Below are 20,152 nucleotides of genomic sequence, written 5' to 3'. Positions count from 1 at the left end.
AAGATCCGTAAACCTAAATTGTATAATCTGCATATTATGCTTTTTCAGAAAATAATAATAATAATAATAAATAAATAAATAAATATGCATATTATGCATATTATGCTCAACACAAATCAATATCAAATATATATATATATATATACATATTTTATCAATTTCATTTTTTATCTTTTTAGGATATATTTTTCTTTGATTTTATCCCTTTTCTTTTTCCAAATAAATGTTGATGATAGCCATTTTATTTATTTTTGGACAAACATTTCAAAAGGATGTTCAAAATTATTTTTTCATATAATAAAATTACATTTTTATACAAATAATTTGTATTTTTTATTTTTGCTTAGCAATTTTTTTTTTTTTTTTAAAAAAAGGTAGCACAAATATTTTTTTCAACATAATAACAATAGTACTGTATTTAATGCTGACACACTTCGTTCTTCATTCTTCACTACTAAGTTTCCATTTTCTGTTATATAGGCCAAGAGAAATTTTTAATTTTGCTGATGACACACTTGGTTTTTGGTGAAAGCTCTATAGATTCATTTTTTCTGTTTAAACTTTGCATCTATTTAATAGAAAGCAGAACCAATATCTCATAGGAGTAGAGGAGGGCGAAATTGTGTGTGATCAATATATCTATATGTTTTCTGTTCTCTTGATTTCGATTTACCCAGAAAAAAAGAAATCGAGCATATATACAACAGTGATTAGAACAGCAAAGTATACAAATTTCCTATCTCTGTCTAAATTTAATTGGCCTTGCCAAGGACTATTCATAATGTGCAGCGCCGGCCTTGAGATTTTGGGGGTCTTAGGCCAACCTCACAGTTTAATTTTTATCAATATTTAAAATAAACAATAAATACAATAAACAAAATAATAATTTTAATTCTGAAATAGATTTGTGTGTTGTATATATCCAAGAAATATAAAAGTTAATCACACAAAATTATAGCTTTATTGAAGGCAAAAAAAAAAAAAAAAAAAAAGAATAGTTATGATTGTATTTTTTGTTTTGGAAAAACACAGTATCATTTAAAAATATTAATGGTTACTTTAAGAACAAACAGAAATTTAAAAAAGGCCCCAACTCATATTAGTATTTTTGCTAAAACAATTAATACTGTTGTATATATTCAAGAAATATAAAAGCTAATCACACAAAATTCTAGCTTTATTGGAGGAGAAAAAATTATGGTTGTATTTTTTTTTTTTTTTTGGGGAAAAAAAGTTACAATAACATTTGAAGGTATTAATGGCTAATTAATAAGAACAACCAAAAACTTTTTTAAGAAAGGGACCCGTCTCACATTAGTATTTTTACTAAAAGAATTAATATTTCAATGTTTTAAACTATATTAAATATTCAAAAAAATTAAAAAAATATTCGAAATATATATTTTAGGAATTGGAAGCCTAAACAAAATGGGACCTTATGCCATTGCACACCAGATCCATAGTTAGGGCTAGCCCTGATATGTGCTTTTAGTGCAGAGTGCAAGTTTCAGAATGTATGAGCATGTTGTGATCATTCATTACCTTAATAATACTGAATCAAGCATTGATGTACATGATTCGCTTTACTTATAAAAATCACCATTTTAAGGACTATTTAGTTATTTTCATTACTAGTGCATATTTAGTCGGGTCGCTTGTATATGTGTACCGACTCTATTAACTTTGTCAACAATTCAAAATAATCATGTTCTTAATCTTAGATTGATTATTTAGTTCCGAATTAAAATGATGGTATATGTTACTGCTGAAATACAAGTAGACAAATAGCTCGTATGATCTTATTCTATCAAAATTTTAACCATGCGAATGCAGAAATTTAGTAGTAAATTAACATGGATATGATGGATGTATAGCTATGGATCACTAAGTTTTTAAAAATTGCTGAGACAATGAACCATGACAGATTGTAATAGAAAGGGGTGAAAAGGAATAGTTTTACAGATTAAGCTTCAGTTTATGAAAGGTAAAAGATAGAAGGTCATAACCCACCATCTGAGAAAACAGTACTTTTCAAATATCTATTCACCCTTTATTTTAATCACAATGCTGTACTGTTTTCTCCCGCTAATCACTCCATGGAATGTTGTTACGAAAGTAAGTCTGCTTTAGCAGAATTAATTGGAAGAAAAGTTGGAAAAATGAAGCTGACATTCAATATTTTCTATGCGAACAAGTAATATGGACTTGCCTGTGACCATTTTTGTTGTACTTTATTATTTTCTGTATAAAAGCTGGCAGAGAAGTTCAAGCTAAGGATAAAATATTTGACATCGATATTAGGTAGATACAATAGCATTATCACATGGAATTTTCTCAATGGCTTCCTTATTGACTTTGTGAGAAGAGATGCTAATAGAAGATGGTATTTGTGCTAACTCACCAATGTAAATTGTCCAAGTGAAAATAATGATGACGTTCTAGATGGAATTTTCTCAACGGCTTCCTTTATTTTTAAGTAAATTTTATGCCTGTTTTCTTCTACTGAAATAATCTGTGGGGCTTTCCGAGTCTATTCTATTTGCAGAGAAAGAAAAAGAGAGAAAGCATGTTTGAAGAATCAAAAGCTATGAAAGATGCAGCAAATTTCCCAATATAATAATTTAATAATTTATCTATTAATTTATTAAACCCCATAATAAATGTTTAAATTAAACAAAAATACATGTGAGCCACATAAATTTAATAAGTGATTCTCACATTTAACGGAATGATTTTAATAATCTGTTGTACCAAATTTTGACTAGTAAAAGTAGAATTGAAGTAGCAATTAACATGGATATGTAGCTGTTGAACAATAATTTTTTTTTTTTGTTTTAAATAAAATCTCTAGAAGCATTGAACATGGTTAATTATACTCGAAGAGGGTGAAAATGAGTGGTTGAATCAATTTCTGAAAAGCGCTCCAAAAATATCATGTTATAAACTATGGAACGCTGAGCCCTATTTTCTCCCAAATAACCAAGTGAAGTTTCCAAATCTCTTTAATTAGTTGACATGGACCGTATTAACAAAAGTAACACAAATGTTATTTCTATATTATATATGTATATATGATCGGTTTCATCTGAGATTTTAATGTTAGATAAAAAAAAAGATTATTAAAAAAAATTAATTTTCATTAATATTGTATATGCTAAAGAAGGAAAAAGATAGGAATGAAAACATAAAAGTCCTAAAACATAAAAGTTTATACATAAAATATACATATCTAATTAGGATGAATAAATATTACCATTATTTTTTATTTTTTATTTTTATTTTTAACGTTTCAAAGACGGGATCAGGAAAAATGAAATAAAGAAGAAACCATTATGAGGTGGTCTGTTATGTCATGATTTTGTAGTAGGATGTTGTTTCTATGGATGTGTATTGGGTTGGCATCGACTTGAGCAAAAAAGTTGCTATGGAAGATAATTTTCCACAAATAAAGTCTTCTCTTTATGGTCACAAACTTATTCTTGTTCTCCTGTATGTTAAATTCTCCATACTCAAGATGTCTTTACAAAATTTCTCCGTAATTTACAAATAAAGTTTATAACTAGCTATATGAACCAGTTATTTAAAACTTAGCCTTTAATTTCCAGCATGTATATTGAATTCGCATTCTACAATCACTATTTTGAGATAATTATTAATTTGTATGAAATTAAAAAGATATATATATATATATATATATATATATATATATAGTTAAAATGCAAAAATGAAAGAAAGTCACTTACTATAGTTTTGTAATGATCATCCATGCAGTTTTGTTTTATTTCTATGCTAAATATAATTGCATTTGGTTGCCTTCTTCGATGGGTTGATTTTTTTTTTCAGAATTCGTTCCTATCTCTCATGGATTATATGTTTCAAAAACTTTGCCTGTTTGATCACTTGTTTTAAAAACTGTTTTTTGTTTTTAAAAACAAAAAATTATTTTCAAAACAAAAATATGTTGTTTGACCATCAGTTTTCAAAAACTATTTTTAAAGAACAAATGAAAAAAAAAACAAAAAACAAAAAACAATAAAAAGATGTTTTTTATAGTTTAAAAAAAATTTAAAAATATATTGGTTCATTGCATTTGGTATTTAAGCGTTGACAGATGACAATAAGAATGATAATTTGCCCCGCACAATCTGAAACCACATGCAACGCCTCTAAAAGCATATTTTTGGTTTTTAAAAATTATTTTTAAATACAATTGACTAAACACTTATTATTTTCATAAAACTATAAAAACTGTTTTGTTTTATATTTTGAAAACAATGTTTTGGAAACAAAAAATGGATAACATGGCCAAACAAACCCAATTATTTTTTATTTTTATATATAGAGGTTGGAGACTAGCTATGGGCTAATTAAAAGAAGAAAAAAACATTACAATTAATTAGGAGGTGGGGTATTTTATGTCATGAGTCTTTTTAGAGAAAATTACGTTTAAACCCTTTTAATTTTGTCATAATTTTACTTTATAAAACTAAATATAAGTTTTAGATGTTCCATTAATGTAAAACATATAGATATACAGATTGCAAAGATACAGATAAATTAGTATAAACCACCACGATATACTTTGGTGGAGTTAAGTAAAGAAACAATGTGATAAGTGTTTATGTACAACAAGAATTCTAATCCTAATAAGGATCAATACAGAGGCCACACAGTATGTTTATCTTGGGTAACTAATTTAGTTACTGTTACAGTTAGACCAATGTTTTTTAAAAATCATTGTTAACCTCCTGATGTAGCTAAAGTTTATGAGAAAGACTGACTGATTCTCGAGAACGCCAAGAATTGAAATAAAAAGAATAATTCTTTGAAATTTTATTAATCAAAATTGAACTGCCTTACAAAAATAAAATAAAACTTAACGCCTTATAATTATTGAAATTACAATAAATACATTAAAGAAGAAAAATTTGCTAATTTGAAAATAATATTAGAGTTCACAATCCTTTGATTCACAAACAATTAACGGAATTCAACTTGCACATTTCTAGGCTGAGATTTTAATTTTAATAAAAATAGTAATTGTAACTTTTTAAAATTCTAAATGATAAAATTTCATATGGGCACCTTATTAGTCACATCCAAAGACAGTGAGTATAATTTATGGCATTTTATCCTATTAAATTAGGCTAAAAGATTGTCAAAATCTCACATTTCCTGGAAAGCCATAAAAGCATCAGCAGCTTTATATATTCAAAATGTTCAACGTGGTCCATATAATTTAATGCTAGACACACTGTATCATCTCTTTTTAGTATTTTATATTTATCACAGTAGATCTGTTTGTCATTTTTTTTTTTAAGATAATTCTTAGTTAAATATCATAAAAGAAATTAAAAATCAGTATTTTATAATTAAATAATACTGTAAAAATATAATTATGACATTTAATTATTAAAATTAATTGTTAAAAACTAACTTATAATGTTTAAATGATGATTTTCAAAAAATGTAAAATCTAACAATAATTAGAACAAAATTGAGAGAGTTTAAATGATTTTTCTTTTTAATTGACAACTAAAAAGTGTTCTCGTCAACAAGGACCACAACTCTTAATATTTCTACAAAGCTTAGATCCTCTTCATTTTAATTGCTTAATAAGTGTTAAATCACAAAGCTTTAAGCTTAATGTTTGTTGGATCGATGCTTAAAAGTTTTACCATTTGATCAGAAGCTTAATTTAAACAGCATTTTTAGCAAATATTAAGCTTAAAAAATAAGAGGAAAGTATACTATTTAAACATCATATTCATTCATAAACAACAACAATTAATTTCTATTATCTTTCTCGAGTTTTCTTTTTTTTTTTTCTTTCACCAATTTCATGAGGAAATTGTTATCATGAAAAAAAACCAAGAATTAATTTCTATTATCTTTCTAAAGTTCTCTTTTTTTTCTTTTTTCTTTTTTTTTTCTTTTTTTTTACCAATTTTATGAGGAAAATTTTATCATGTAAAAAAACCAAAATTAGAAGATTTATTGAAATAAAAAACTCATTTGATTCTGCAAGAATAATTTATTCTTTTTTTTGACTAAAACTACAAGAATAAGAAATTTCAACTATAGCCTGATTGTCATTATGATATGCAGAGATTTCTCAGCAATTACATTGATTAAAGTAAACAGATTTACATTGCCATGGCCTTGTCTATAGAATTTTCATTGATTTTGAAAAAGGACACACGCTCGCTTGCCTCCTTTAGGAGTCTGTAATAAGTTTGAAACTTGGTTGTCATGAATTTTCTTTGGTACTGTGTTGGTGGGGACCGTTGGAGTGTTGGTTGGATTAATTAAATGAACTTCTATGTGAATGAAAGGAGCTGAAATGACAACACAGGGAGCACAGAAGAAGGGGAAGAAAAAGCAGGATCGAACATGAGTCAATCTCATATTTGGCTGAACATCAGTGAAGGGATTTTGTCTTCCAAGCATTATACGTGTTGGAGGGTTTAAGGTTAATGTTGCAGATGTCACACGTAGTCGCACACGATTGGACAGTGATCCCCCATCAAAAAGGTTGTAGTAAATATATTTTAACATAAAAATAGAACTATAAGAGTTATTTTAACCTTCCATGTATGGTAAAATCTTAGACACATGTAAGGCCAAGATTGGATGTATAGACATATCTAATAAATCTAGGCTTTTTGGTCTGCCATCCAGGTAGAGCCCGTGGGGTAAGCATCAAAATGTGAAATAGAAAGAAATGGAAGGAAAGCTTTTCACCTCTGTTGTTTTTCATTGCCATACTGAGAAAGGAAACTAAAAAAGAATTATATATACTTTCTAATTTCCGAAAAACCTAAAACATTTTCCTTTTTTCTTTTATTTTTTTAAACTTTTATTTCTTTATTTATTTGTTTTGTATTAAGCTAATACGTATCTAGTCCTTTCACAATGATCTCACTCTCACATTTAAAACTAATTTAGTGAATTTAAAATGAGTTATAGATTTTTAAAAATTTGATAAATTATTATTGAATTTCATAGACTTCATAAAAAAATTATAAGAATCCAACGAATCGTTGACGTTAAAGTTGAATTTCATATTAATAATTTTTTTTCACAATTTTACTTTTGAAATCCTTTCAAATCTATTAAAATTTTTCAATTTTTAAAATCATTTAAAATTAATTATTTTTTAAATAATTTTAGATTTTAAAACAATTTTACAAAGTTTTAATTGAATACACCTACATTTTAATTGACTTTTATAAAAAGTTTTAAAATATGAATTAAATATCATTAGACTTGTATGAATTTTTTTAATATCTAAATCGAATATCTTTAAACTTCTAAGCATTTTTAAAATCCTTCAAATTCTAAATTGAATACATCCCTAAAAAAAATAAATTAAAAAAAATGCATTTTTACATATTCGAAATAATTGAAAGAATTCAAATTAATGGATATTTTTCTTTCCAACGTTTGAAACACGGCTGGGTTAGAAAATGAAAGAAACGCCTCCATTAGTGGGTTAGAACAAAAGAAAAAGCCATATCAATGAAAGGTGGTGGGTTGATTTGTTTTGTTATTTTATTCACTTTTCTTGTTGAGATATATATATATATCAATGAAAGAAACGCCTCCATTAGTGGGTTAGAACAAAAGAAAAGGCCATATCAATGAAAGGTGGTGAGTTAATTTGTTTTGTTATTTTATTCACTTATCTTGTTGATATCTATATATATATATATATATACTTGCAAACTGTCAGGACCCGTCCAAAGTTCCTCACCGAAACCCTAGACAAGCCCTGATCCCAAGGAAACCCTACTAGACCCTCCAATGGAAAATCCGACAGAACCTCCCCTAAGGGTTGGACTTACTACAAATTTCCTGCACTGAAAACATACTTCTGTATTCATCCCCTTATTCTTCCCACAATACTACAAATTGATTCCACAAATTTATAGCACTCCAAATGAATAACAGTAATCCAGTGCATAATTAATACATAAATGTCCAGGACAATATACAGAGCTTCATGAAGTACTATTAAGTATAGAATACAACAAGGATTAAAGAAATATTACAAATGAAATAATGAAGACAAATGTAACTTCTCGAACTATGAAAGCGACGGAGATTAGGTTCACTCCGGAAGAACGTCTACCACCCCCTGCACCTAAGGGAACGGAATTTAAAAATATGAGATACTAATCATCTCAGTGAGTGACCCTATCTACTGGATACTTTTGATATTAATCACATAACAAATAAAGGAATTTAATTAATATCAACAATTAAATAAATAACATTTGAAAGTAATATTTTCTCTCAAAACCCTCACTATTCACTCAATTGGAAATGTTCCCCTTTTAAAACATTTTCACAAAACCCGTTATTCGTATTTCCCAAAATCAAGGAATCAATTAATTTAATAAATAATAATTAAATAACCCAAATATAAATAAATTGTAATAAAATATAATAAATAATTTTGAACACTTTAGGGTTTGAAATTTTTATCTGAAAATTTATACTTGATGCACCACACCATATACCAGTGATGCTTTCCGATACCCAGCGTCCCGAGCACAGACTGGCGGGGAGGTTAAAGAGAAAAACATGCATACGTCGCTTCGGTATCCTGACAGCACCGCTGCTGAAGCCGTCATCCCTGCCACGGAGGGGGCAGCTATGGCTAATATTAAACTTGCCTGCCCTCGGTCCAATGGCAACTCACGGGAGACATAATAACTTGCACGCTAACCACATATACAGCTAGAACACTAGTACTGTATGAGTGCGCCTAAAATAATAACCCAATTTTCCAAAAATTTACCGTGGAAATTATATCATTTTTCAAACTCACCATCCCATATTTTCCTTTAACATTTCCGGCACAAAACCACCGATAACAATATACAAATAATTTTTCTCGTAACACGAGGTCCAACAAATAATGTTTCACGGGCATAATTATAAAATTTTAAACCACCAATATAAACCAATATTTTCCTTGAAATATTTAAAAATCAAATCATGCCCAAAAATAATATTAAAATCCAAATATAATTAATTAAAGAAAATACCTTGCTCATGCGTAATAAATATAATTAAATCACAATAATGATAAAAAATCCATTAATAAACCAAATTTTCATTTAGCAACAATAAACATATACGTACTTATAAAATAATATTTTTTCCACAATTATATTGAAATTTCACCACATGAGCATAATTTTAAATATCAAATTAACACCAAATAAATATAATTAATTACCCCAAAATAGTTTTAAAGGTGGGTCACTCACCTTAAGCACGTATATCAATCAAGATCCTCCGTAGGATCAACTCCACTACCCACACGTGCACTTAAAACATCCACCATACACCAAACCTATTATATTAATATTTTAATCGGGTAACTCCTAAATGGGTACCTGGGGATCGAACACAAACAACAACCAAAATTGACAAGTAATATACCGAATCGAAGCTTTAGCAACGAGGATTACAAATCCGATCTTACTTCCCGGAGATCGGACCCGAGGTGGCCGGAATCTTGCCGGAAAGCTTTCGGGATTCAACTCTTCGATTCTCTCAAACCGTCGCAAATTGGAGGAAAAGGACACCGGATTTGGATTCAGGGGTCAGAATTAGTGAAGAGGGACCGGCGGTGCAATTAGGTACTCGCTGAAATAGGGATTTCTCCGGTGAGCCGTCGCGGTCACCGGCAACTGTCGCCGCCGCCGGCACGTGCGGTGGCTGGTGGTTGAGATTTTTAGGGGTTTTGTAGATCGAAGGGAGAGGGTCTTAATGGTACCGGCGATGACAAGAATGGAGGCCGGAATGTGGAGATCTCAGCGGTTGAAGAAATCGGCGCAGCCGCTGGAAAAAGCCCCGATCAGGGCCCATCGCCGATCGGTTGGCCGTGAAATTTTGGGGTTTGGCCGGGAATGGGGAAGCGCTCCTGTCTGGCCAGCACGTGTGGCAAGAATCGGCTGAAAAATTTTGCAACTCTGGTGGCTAGTGGTTTTCTCCCTCCCTTTCTCTCTTTCTCTCTCCTCCCCCGCCGTTTTGCCAAATAAAAGCCACCGTGGGTGGCACTATTCACCCACATGGACCTCTCAGATGTCAACACGTGGCGTCACTGTGCACTTAAGCCAGATATAATAAAATATTACGGTATTCGGAAAACTTCACATGTCCATAACTTTTTAACCAGATGTCCAATTTAAGCGTGCCGCTAGTCTATGAACTCATATCGATGAGTACTTTACAACCATATGAAAGTCAAAACAAAATTCTACAACGATAAAAAGTCAACTCTCGGCACCTTTTGGATAGTTTGCACCTCGACTTGTTTTGCCCATAACTTCCAAACCGTAGCTCTGTTTTCGACGTGCTACTAGTCTACGAACTCGGGGCATCATGTACTTCGCTACGGTACCACGGTCAACTAGAAATTTCAGCTGGAACAAAAATCAACTTTTGACCCACTCGGTCAACGGTCAACCTTGGGTCAACGTGCAAGAATTCCGATGTGGTTTGGGACGGGGCATTACACAAACATTGTTGTTGATTTGCTACACATAGATCTTCTTCTTTATATTTCATTGAAGCTTTCTTTGTTTTTACTCTTCTTTATCTTTTTCTTTCTTTTACTTTCAACAACTATTCCTTTTGATATTCCTCTTCACACTAAATCACAATTTTCTAACGAATAAGTTTGTAGCTCTAATGGAAACAATTACATGGCTTCCATTAATGTTTCTGATTTTGTGCTCTGTGAGAGGAGAATTTCTTCCCAGCACTGATGCTCACTTGATGAATTGCATGGAGTCGGACCGAGAAGCTCTCATTGACTTCAAGAATGGTCTTCATGATCCTGCAAACAGGCTTTCTTCATGGAAGGGAAGCAACTGTTGTCGTTGGCGGGGAATAAGTTGTGAAAACACTACTGGAGCTGTTATTGCAGTTGATCTTCATAATCCACATCCAAATAATAACAATGATGAATCTCTCAACAGGTATGGATTCTGGAACCTCAATGGGGAAATTAAACCTTCATTACAAAACTCATGTCCTTGAGGCATTTGGACTTGAGTTTTAACATGTTCTTTGACAACCCAATTCCTGATTTTTTTGGATCATTGAAAAACTTACAATACCTGAACTCTCTAATGCTGGGGTTAGTGGTGCAATTCCTCTAAATTTAGGGAACCTTTCTAGCTTGCAGTATCTTGATGTTTCTAGTGATTTGATTTGGAGGGAGTCAGGTTAATTTGTTGATAATCTTAAATGGTCAACAGGTTTTGTTTCTCTAAAGCATCTTGGGATGAATAGAGTTGATCTATCAATGGTAGGATTAGACTGGATTAGGCAACTAAATAAGCTCCCATCCTTAACCGAGTTGCATCTATCTTTTTGTGGCTTATCTTGTTCCATTCCACCTCCGACCCCTTTAAATTTAACTTCACTTGTTGTCCTAGATCTTAAGTCTAATTCCTTGAATTCAAAAATCCTCGATTGGCTTGTCAATATTTGTCAGGACCCATCCAAGATCCTTCACCGGAACCCTAGACAAGTCCTGATCGCAGGGAAACCCTACCGGACCTTCCAATGGAAAATCCGGTAGAACCTCCCCTAAGGGTTGGACTTACCACAAAATTTTCCTACACAAAAAATACTTTTAGAAATATTCCCTTATTTCTCCCACCTTACTACAATTTGTTTCCATATATTTACAGCACTCCAAAATAATAACAGGGAATCAGTAAGCAATTAAATAAATATCTGTCCAATCCATATACAGAGCATTATACAAATAAATATGAAATTAATACAATGATAGATGAAGCAATACAAGACGGAGAGGAAAAAGGAAGAAATGCTTCTTGGACTTTCGGCAATAAACTGAGACATCGGGCTCGTCCTGGATGATCAACGTCTCCTAACCTGGGCCTAGGAGAATGAAATTTAAAAACATGAGATGCTAATAATCTCAGTGAGTGATCCAATCTATTATACAATTATAATATTAATAATATAACAGTAAAAGAAACTTAATTAATCGATACTGTCAGGACCCGCCCAGAATTCCTTCCCCGGAACCCTAGACAAGCCCTGATCCCAGGGAAATACCACCGAACCTTACAACGGAAAATCCGGCAGCACCTCCCCTAAGGGTAGGACTTACCAGAAATTACCTGCACTGAAAACACACTTCTATATTCATCCTCTTATTCCTCCCGCAAAACTACAAATTGATTCCACAAATTTACAGCACTCCACAACAATAATGGAAAACCAGTGCATAAATAAAGCATAAGTGTCCGAATAGTATACAGAGCCTCATGAAGTGCTAATCAACAGAAAATACAATGAAGATGAAAGAAATAGTACAACTGAAATGAATGAGTACAAAAGTACTTCTCGAAACACGATAGCGGCAGAGAATTTGTTCGCCCCGGAAGAACGTCTACCACCCCTTTGCACCTAAAGGAACGGAACTTAAAAATGTGAGATGCTAATTATCTCAATGAGTGACCCTAGCTACTGAACACTTTTATAATAATAGTAACAAATAGGGGAATTGAATTAATACCAACAATTAATTAATAAATAATAATAACAGTTGGAAATAATAATTTTCCCTCAAAACTCTCACTAATCACTCCGTTGGAAATGTTCTCTTTTTAAAACAATTTCACAAAACCCGATATTCGTACTTCCCGAAAACCAAGGGATCAAACCATTTGATAAACAATAAATAAATAAATATCCCAATATATAATTAAAATGTAATAAATCATAATATATAATTTTTGAACACCTTTGGAGTTTGAAACTTTATCTGAAAATTTACACTTGATGCACCACACCATATGCTGGTGATGCCCTCCGATACCTAGCGTCCTGAGCACCGACTGGCGGGGAAATTAAAGAGAGAAACTTGCAAACGGCACTTCGGCGTCCCGACAGTACCGCTGCTGAAACCGTCATCCCGGCCAAGGAGGGGGCGGCTGTGGCCAATATCAAACTTGCCTGCCCACGGTCCAATGGCAACCACGGGAGACATAATACTTGCGTGCTAACCATATACACATACACCAGAACACCAATATTGTATGAATGCGTCTAAAATAATTACTAAATCAACCGTACCATTTTTTTCCAAAATTACCGTGGGAAATATACCAATTTTCACAAAATACCATCCCACATATTTCCATTTCACAATCCGGTATGAAAACATCGATAACCAATAAAACCATAATTTTTCTCGTAATACGAGATTCAACAATTGAAATATCGCGGGCATAATTTATAAAATTAAACCACCAATTTAAACAAATATTTTCATAAAATATTTAACCCAATTATGCCCGAAAAATAATACTTAAAACCACGTACGATTATTACTGAAATATACTTTGCTCATGCACAATAAATAAATTAAACCATAATAAAATTCATAATTAAATCGCACCACATGAGCATAATTCAAATACCAATTAAACACCAATTAAATATAATTAATTGCCCAAAATATTTATAAAGGTGGGTCACTCACCTGGAGCACGCAATTAAATCATGATCCACCATGGGATCAATTCCACGACTCACCCGTGCTTTTAGAACACAGTTCACACACAGTCAAATAAATTAATATTTTATTCGGATAAATAATACCCGGTACCCGGGGGGTCAAACACAAACGTTATCCAAAATTGACAAATTATATGTCTATGGAAAGCTTGTGAGATGAGGATCACATTACCGAACTCCATTGAGCTTAATTCGACCGGCGGTGGCTGGAATTTGGTCGGAAAGCTTTGGCCGGTTTTGATCTCCTCGTATCTCGCAAACCGCTTCGAATTTTGGAAATTGGAGGCCATATTTGAACTCAGAGGACCCGAAATAGGGGGAGAGGGGTGGTAATTTGGACTGGGCTGGCCGGAAAACACAAGAAAAGAGGAGAGAGAAATTTTTCCGGCCAGCGGCTTCTCCGGCCCGATCGGGGCGCGTCCAGCGGCCGGTGACCTTGAAATTTTGTGGCCGAGCTCACCTCCTCCCTCCGCTCATCACTGGCCAGCGCGTGTAGCAAGGTGGTGGCCGGAATTAAAAAAGACGGCAAGACCAGAGAGGGAGAAAGAAAAGGAAAGGAAGAAGAAAAGAAGAAGAAGGAAGAAGAAGAAGAAGAAGAAGAACGGGGCTGGGTCCCCTTTTTTCCCACATGGGGGAAAAGAAAAAAAAAAAAGAAAAGAAAAAGAAAGAAAAAGAAATAAAAGAAAATAAAATAATTTAATTAAATAATATTAAAAATAATATTATTATATCAAATAACAATAATAAAATAATAGGGTATTAAGCATGGTTGACATGCGGCATCTCCACATGGTGACACATGGTCACATTTATTAAGTCACACGTGGCACATCGTTACGCGTTTAAAAAATAATATTAAAATAATACAGTATTTGAAAAACTCTACAGGTCCATAACTTTCAAACCACATGTCCAAATCGGACGTGCCGCTAGTCTGTGGACTCGTATCGACGAGTACTTTACAACCATGCATGAGTCAAAGCTCAACTTTGCATGAATAAAAAGTCAACTCCGGCACCCTTGGACAATTTGGACCTCAACTTGTTTTGCTCATAACTTTCAAACCGTAGCTCCGTTTTCAACGTGCTACTAGTTTACGAACTCGTGCCAATGTGTACTTTGTAACGGTACCTCAGTCAACCTAGAATTCCATCCGAATTAAAAAGTCAACTTTTGACCTCTTGGTCAACGGTCAAAGTCAACGGTCCGGTCAACCTTGGTCAACGTGCAAAAATTCTGACATGGTTAGAGACGGGGTGTTACAGATATCAAACAATTAAATAAATAATTATAATAAATATTTGAAATAATATTTTCGCTCAAAACTCTCGCAATTCATTCTGTTAGAAATGTTCCCCTTTTTAAAACGTTTTACAAAACCTGCTATTTGTATGCCCCGAAAACCAAGGAAACAATTAGTCAACTAAATATCAAATAAAGTATAATAAATCAAGGATCCAAAATTTATAATGAAAATAAAATAGAAATAGAAATAAAAATAATTTTGTAACAATTACTAAATGATTGATAAATGTCATAAACAAAGTATACAAAAATATTAATGAAACTTACATTAAGATAATTCAGGAAATAATTAAAAATATTTGATTGAATGAATTAATTGAACAATTAAATAAAGGAATAATTAAACCAAATTAAAACCTCCATTAAAATAAATGGTAAGAACATAGTAAGATCTCTTTAAAATCATCAAATCAACGTAAATAGTAAAATCAAGATAAAATGCATTGTTAAAACATTAATATAAATAGGTAATTAAAAACATAATAAAATTCCATAAAATTTGTATTTTAAATATTTTCAAAATATATTTTCAAAATATTTATTTTGAAAATCATGTTCCGAAAACCACTTGATGCACCTACTATATACTAGTGGCGCCAATGGTACCTAGCATCCTGAGCACCTCAAGATAGGAGGTTAAAGAGAGAAACCGGCATACGGTCGTGTGGCGTCCCACAGCACCGCTGCTAACAGGCGTCCTGGCCATGGAGGGACGGCCTACCCTCATCCGATGGTAACCACAGGACAACTCCATAAATCACCTGCATACTACTCACACCTATCTGTGCACTAATTATATCCATGTGCGCACAAATCACATCCATATATACAGAACACCAGTACGTGTATGGTGCATCTAAAAACTCGTAAATCATAAATAAATATTTTTCAAAATCTCAAAATCTCATAAATATCATTGGGTTTATTCCATCCAATTAAACCCGTAATTTTCCACATTCTCTTTTAAATCATCATTATAAATCCATCAAGTTCAAATCCATCAATTTGAATATACAAATTTTTCAATGGCATAAGGTCAAGCCATTAATATTTCAATGCATAAATATTTTTGAAATATAATAATTTAAATCCATATTTTTCTCAAATTCTCAAAAATCAATTTAAATCAATATTATGAAAACCATATAAATTCCATATATAATTAATTCATATAATTGTGCAAAATAATTGAATATTAACCATAGAAATAATTAAAATAAATCAAAACCACAATTTCTCTAAATTCCCAAATATATTCTTTTGGCACCAAAACTGTAACACCCCGTCCCAAATCGCACCGGAATCCGTGCACGTTGACCGAGGTTGACTGTTGACCATTGACCGAAGGGGTCAAAAGTTGACTTTTTTTTTTATGGGGAAATGAGCTTTGACTCGTGCATGGTTGTGAAGTGCTTGTCGATACGAGTTCACAAACTAGCGGGACGCTCAAAATGGACATCCGGTTAAAACGTTATGGACGTTTGAAGTTTACTGGATACCGTAATATTTTAATGTTTTTGGGTCAGTGAACAGTGAAATGCCATGTGTCAGCTTTTGATTGGTCCACGTGGCATGAACAGTATCACACATGGGTTTTTATTTGATAAAATTCTCGGGGAAGAGAGAGAAAAAGAGAGAGGAGAGAGAAAGAGAGAGAGAGAGACCGCCGGCCACCGGAGTTTTTCCACTATTTCGGCCGAGTTACTGTGCACGCACCGGCCAGCAAGCTTGCCCTCCCCATTTCCGGCGAAACCTCCAAGTTTCACGGCGAAAGGCCGCCGGACGCGCCCGGATCGAACCTCCGAAGATCGGCGGCGAATGTTTTCCCTCCACCGCCGGCCACCGCAAATCGACCCATTTCTGGCCATTTTTCAGTCACACGCGCCATACACCCTTGATCCTCTCCTCAAGTCCGGCCGACCCACCAAAAATCAAGGTCATCGGACCACCGACGCGCCGGGATCGGAGCGTTTTCCGGCGAGGGGCCGGAAATCTTCAAACGGTGATTTCTCCGCCGTCCGGCCTCCGTTTTGCTCACCGCCGGTCCCGTTGGGTTGCTCTCCTCACGATCTACAAGTCTGCAAAATTTCACGACCAGCGGCCACCGTACGCGCCGCCGCCGGCGACGATTGCCGGTGACCGCGGCGGCTCGCCGGAAAGTACTGTTCCGGCGAGTACCCAGTTTTCCGGCCAGCTCCAGTCCGCTGTGTTCGACCTCCTGAACCCGAATCCGGCCTCCATTTCCGCCAATTCGTGACGGTTTAGGAGAATTGCGGAGTCGAAACTCGAAAAGCTTTCCGGCGAGATTCCGACCCCGTCGGGTCCGATCACCGGAAAGTAAGACCGAATCCGTGATCCTCATCACGCGAGCTTCGATTCGGTATATAACTCGTAATCCCTTAGATATCGTTTGGTGTTCGCTCCCCGGGTACCCATTTGGGAATTACCCGAATAAAATATTAATATTATTGGTTTGTGCACTGTGGTTGTTTAGGTGCACGCACAAGTAGTGGAGTTGATCCCGAGGAGGATCTTAGTTGATTTGCGCGCTCCAGGTGAGTGACCCACCTTCAAAAATTATTTTGGGAAATTAATTATATTTAATTGGTATTTAAATTGATATTTAAATTATGCTCATGTGGTGTGGTTTATTTATGGTTTTACTGTGGTTTAATTTATTCATTATGCATGAACAAGGTGTATTTTGGTAGTATTTGTACGTGGTTTTAAATTTGATTTTCCAGGCATAATTGGGTTAAATATTTTACGAAAATATTGGTTTGAATTTTATAAATTATGCCCGCGGTATTTTTATGGTTGCATCTCGTACTTCGAGGAAATTGTGGTTTGTTGGTTATCAATGTTTCGTACCGGGTTGTTGAATAAAAATATGTGGGATGGTGTTTTGTGAAAATTTGGTATACTTCCCACGGTGGTTTTTGGAAAAACGGTACGGTTGGTTATTAATGTTTATTTTTTAGACGCACTCATACAGTATTGGTGTTCTGGTGTATGGTGTATGGACACGTGGTAGCACGCGGTTACTTCACTCGTGAGTTGCCATTGGACCGTGGGCAGGCAAGGTTATTGTTGCGCACAGCCGCCCCCCTCCTTGACCGGGTTGATGGTTTTAGCAGCGGTACTGTCGGGACGCCGAAGTGACCGTTGCAGGTTTCTCTCTTTAACCCCCCGCCAGTCGGTGCTCGGGACGCTGGGTATCGAAGGGCATCACCGGTATATGGTGTGGTGCGTCGGTGTAAATTGCAAATAATGGTTTAAACCCCAAAGGTGTTCAAAATTTATTTACTATAATTTATTACATTTTAATTATATATTTGGTGTGTATTTATTTATTTATGGTTTATCAAATGGTTTAATCCCTTGGTTTTCGGGAGGTATGCACACTGGGTTTTGTGAAAAGGTTTTAAAAAGGGAACATTTCAAACGGAGCGATTGGTGAGAGTTTTGAGAGAAATTATTATTTTCCAACAGTTATTATTATTTATTCATTAATTGTTGGTATTTGTTTTATTCCTTAATTGCTATTACTATTATTTTTATTATCACAAAAGGTGTTCAGTAGTTCGGGTTATTCACGGAGATGATTAGCATCTCACACTCTTAAATTCCGTTCCCTTAGGTGCAAGTGGTGGTAGACGTTCTTCCGGAGCGAACCAAGTTTTCCGCTGCTATTGTGTTTCGAGAAGTACTCTGTACTCTTTCATTTCAGTGTATTATTTCTTTCAGCCTTGTTGTATTTCTGTTGTTTAGCACTTCTTAAAGCTCTGTATACTATTGGGATACTTCTGTTTTATTTATGCACTGGACTGTTGTTGTTTTTGAGAAGTGCTGGAATTTGTGAAATAATTTGTAGTTTGTGGGAGGAATAAGGGGATGTTTATAGAAGTGTGTTTTCAGTGCAGGTAGTTTGTGGTAAGTAAATCCCTTAGGGGAGGCTCTGCCGGATTTTCCGTTGGAGAGTTCGGTAGGGTTTCCCTGGGATCAGGGCTGTCTAGGGTTCTGGGGAAGGAATTCTGGACGGGTCCTGACAAAAATATATATTAAAAATATTATAAATTGGCAATACAATTCTAGATAGAAATTCTCATAATATCAAACGCATAAACATATTTTTGAAATATTCAATTATGAAATATTCAAACAAATTAATTTAATAATTAATAATTTCAATTTCAATTTCATAAAATTCTTTAGATCAAAATATTTCTGAATATATAAATATTTTGATTCACTCAATTGAGCATCAAATTTCCAAATATAAATCTACTAAATATTTATCACATAGAATATCAATTTCAAATATTCAATTAATACAAAATATTTACAAATTTTATTCCCGAAATTAATTTGAAGGTGGGTCACTCACCTCGAGCATGCAATCCAACCAAGATCCTCCATAGGATCAATTCTACAGCTTACACGTGCTCCTAAAACAACAATATTACAGAGGATCAAATAAATTAATATTTTATTCGGATAAATAATACCCGGTATCTGGGGGTTTAACACAAACGGTGTCCAAAATTTGTAAATAAGATATCAATAAAAAGCTAAAGGGATGAGGAATACATTACCGATGTCCGTTGGACTCAATTTGATCGGCAGGGACTGGCAGAATGGACGGAAAGTTTCAACCGAACTTCAACTTGTCATATCTCCCAAACGACAAGGAATTGAGCTAAATGGACCTCAAAATCAAGCTCTGGAGGTCCAAAATAGGTGGAAATGAGTATCAATTTGGCCGGGTGGTAGCCGGATCGCCGACGGAGCCAATCTTGCCATCGTCAGCAACAAAGCCCGATCTGGCCACATTCGACGATGGTTGGCCACCATTTTCCGACTGCTGGTCGGAATCTTCCCCCTCTTCCACCCCATCAGGTGCGTGTGGCTTCATATGATCGAAAAAAAGAGAAACGGGGTGAATTCGAGAGGGAGAAGGAAGGAAGAAGGAAGAAGAAGAAGAAGAAAAGAAAAAGAAAGAAATTTTCATGGGTGTTTCCCCACGTGAGAAAAAAAGAAATTTTTTTTTAAATAATAATAATATTAATAAAATAATAAAATAATAAAATAAATAAATAATATTAAGATAATATAGTATTTAATATAGTTGACATGTGGCATCTCCTCATTGTGACACATGGCACCCTTTACACATGTGGCATACTGTTTATATATTTAAAAATAATATTAAAATAATACTGTATTTGAAAAACTTTACAGGTCCATAACTTTTCAACAAAATATC

Source organism: Ziziphus jujuba, chromosome 2, assembly GCF_031755915.1.
Source record: "Ziziphus jujuba cultivar Dongzao chromosome 2, ASM3175591v1".
NCBI classification, from domain to species: domain Eukaryota; kingdom Viridiplantae; phylum Streptophyta; class Magnoliopsida; order Rosales; family Rhamnaceae; genus Ziziphus; species Ziziphus jujuba.
The sequence above is the reverse complement of the archived record's forward strand: the minus strand, read 5'-3'. Positions refer to the sequence as shown.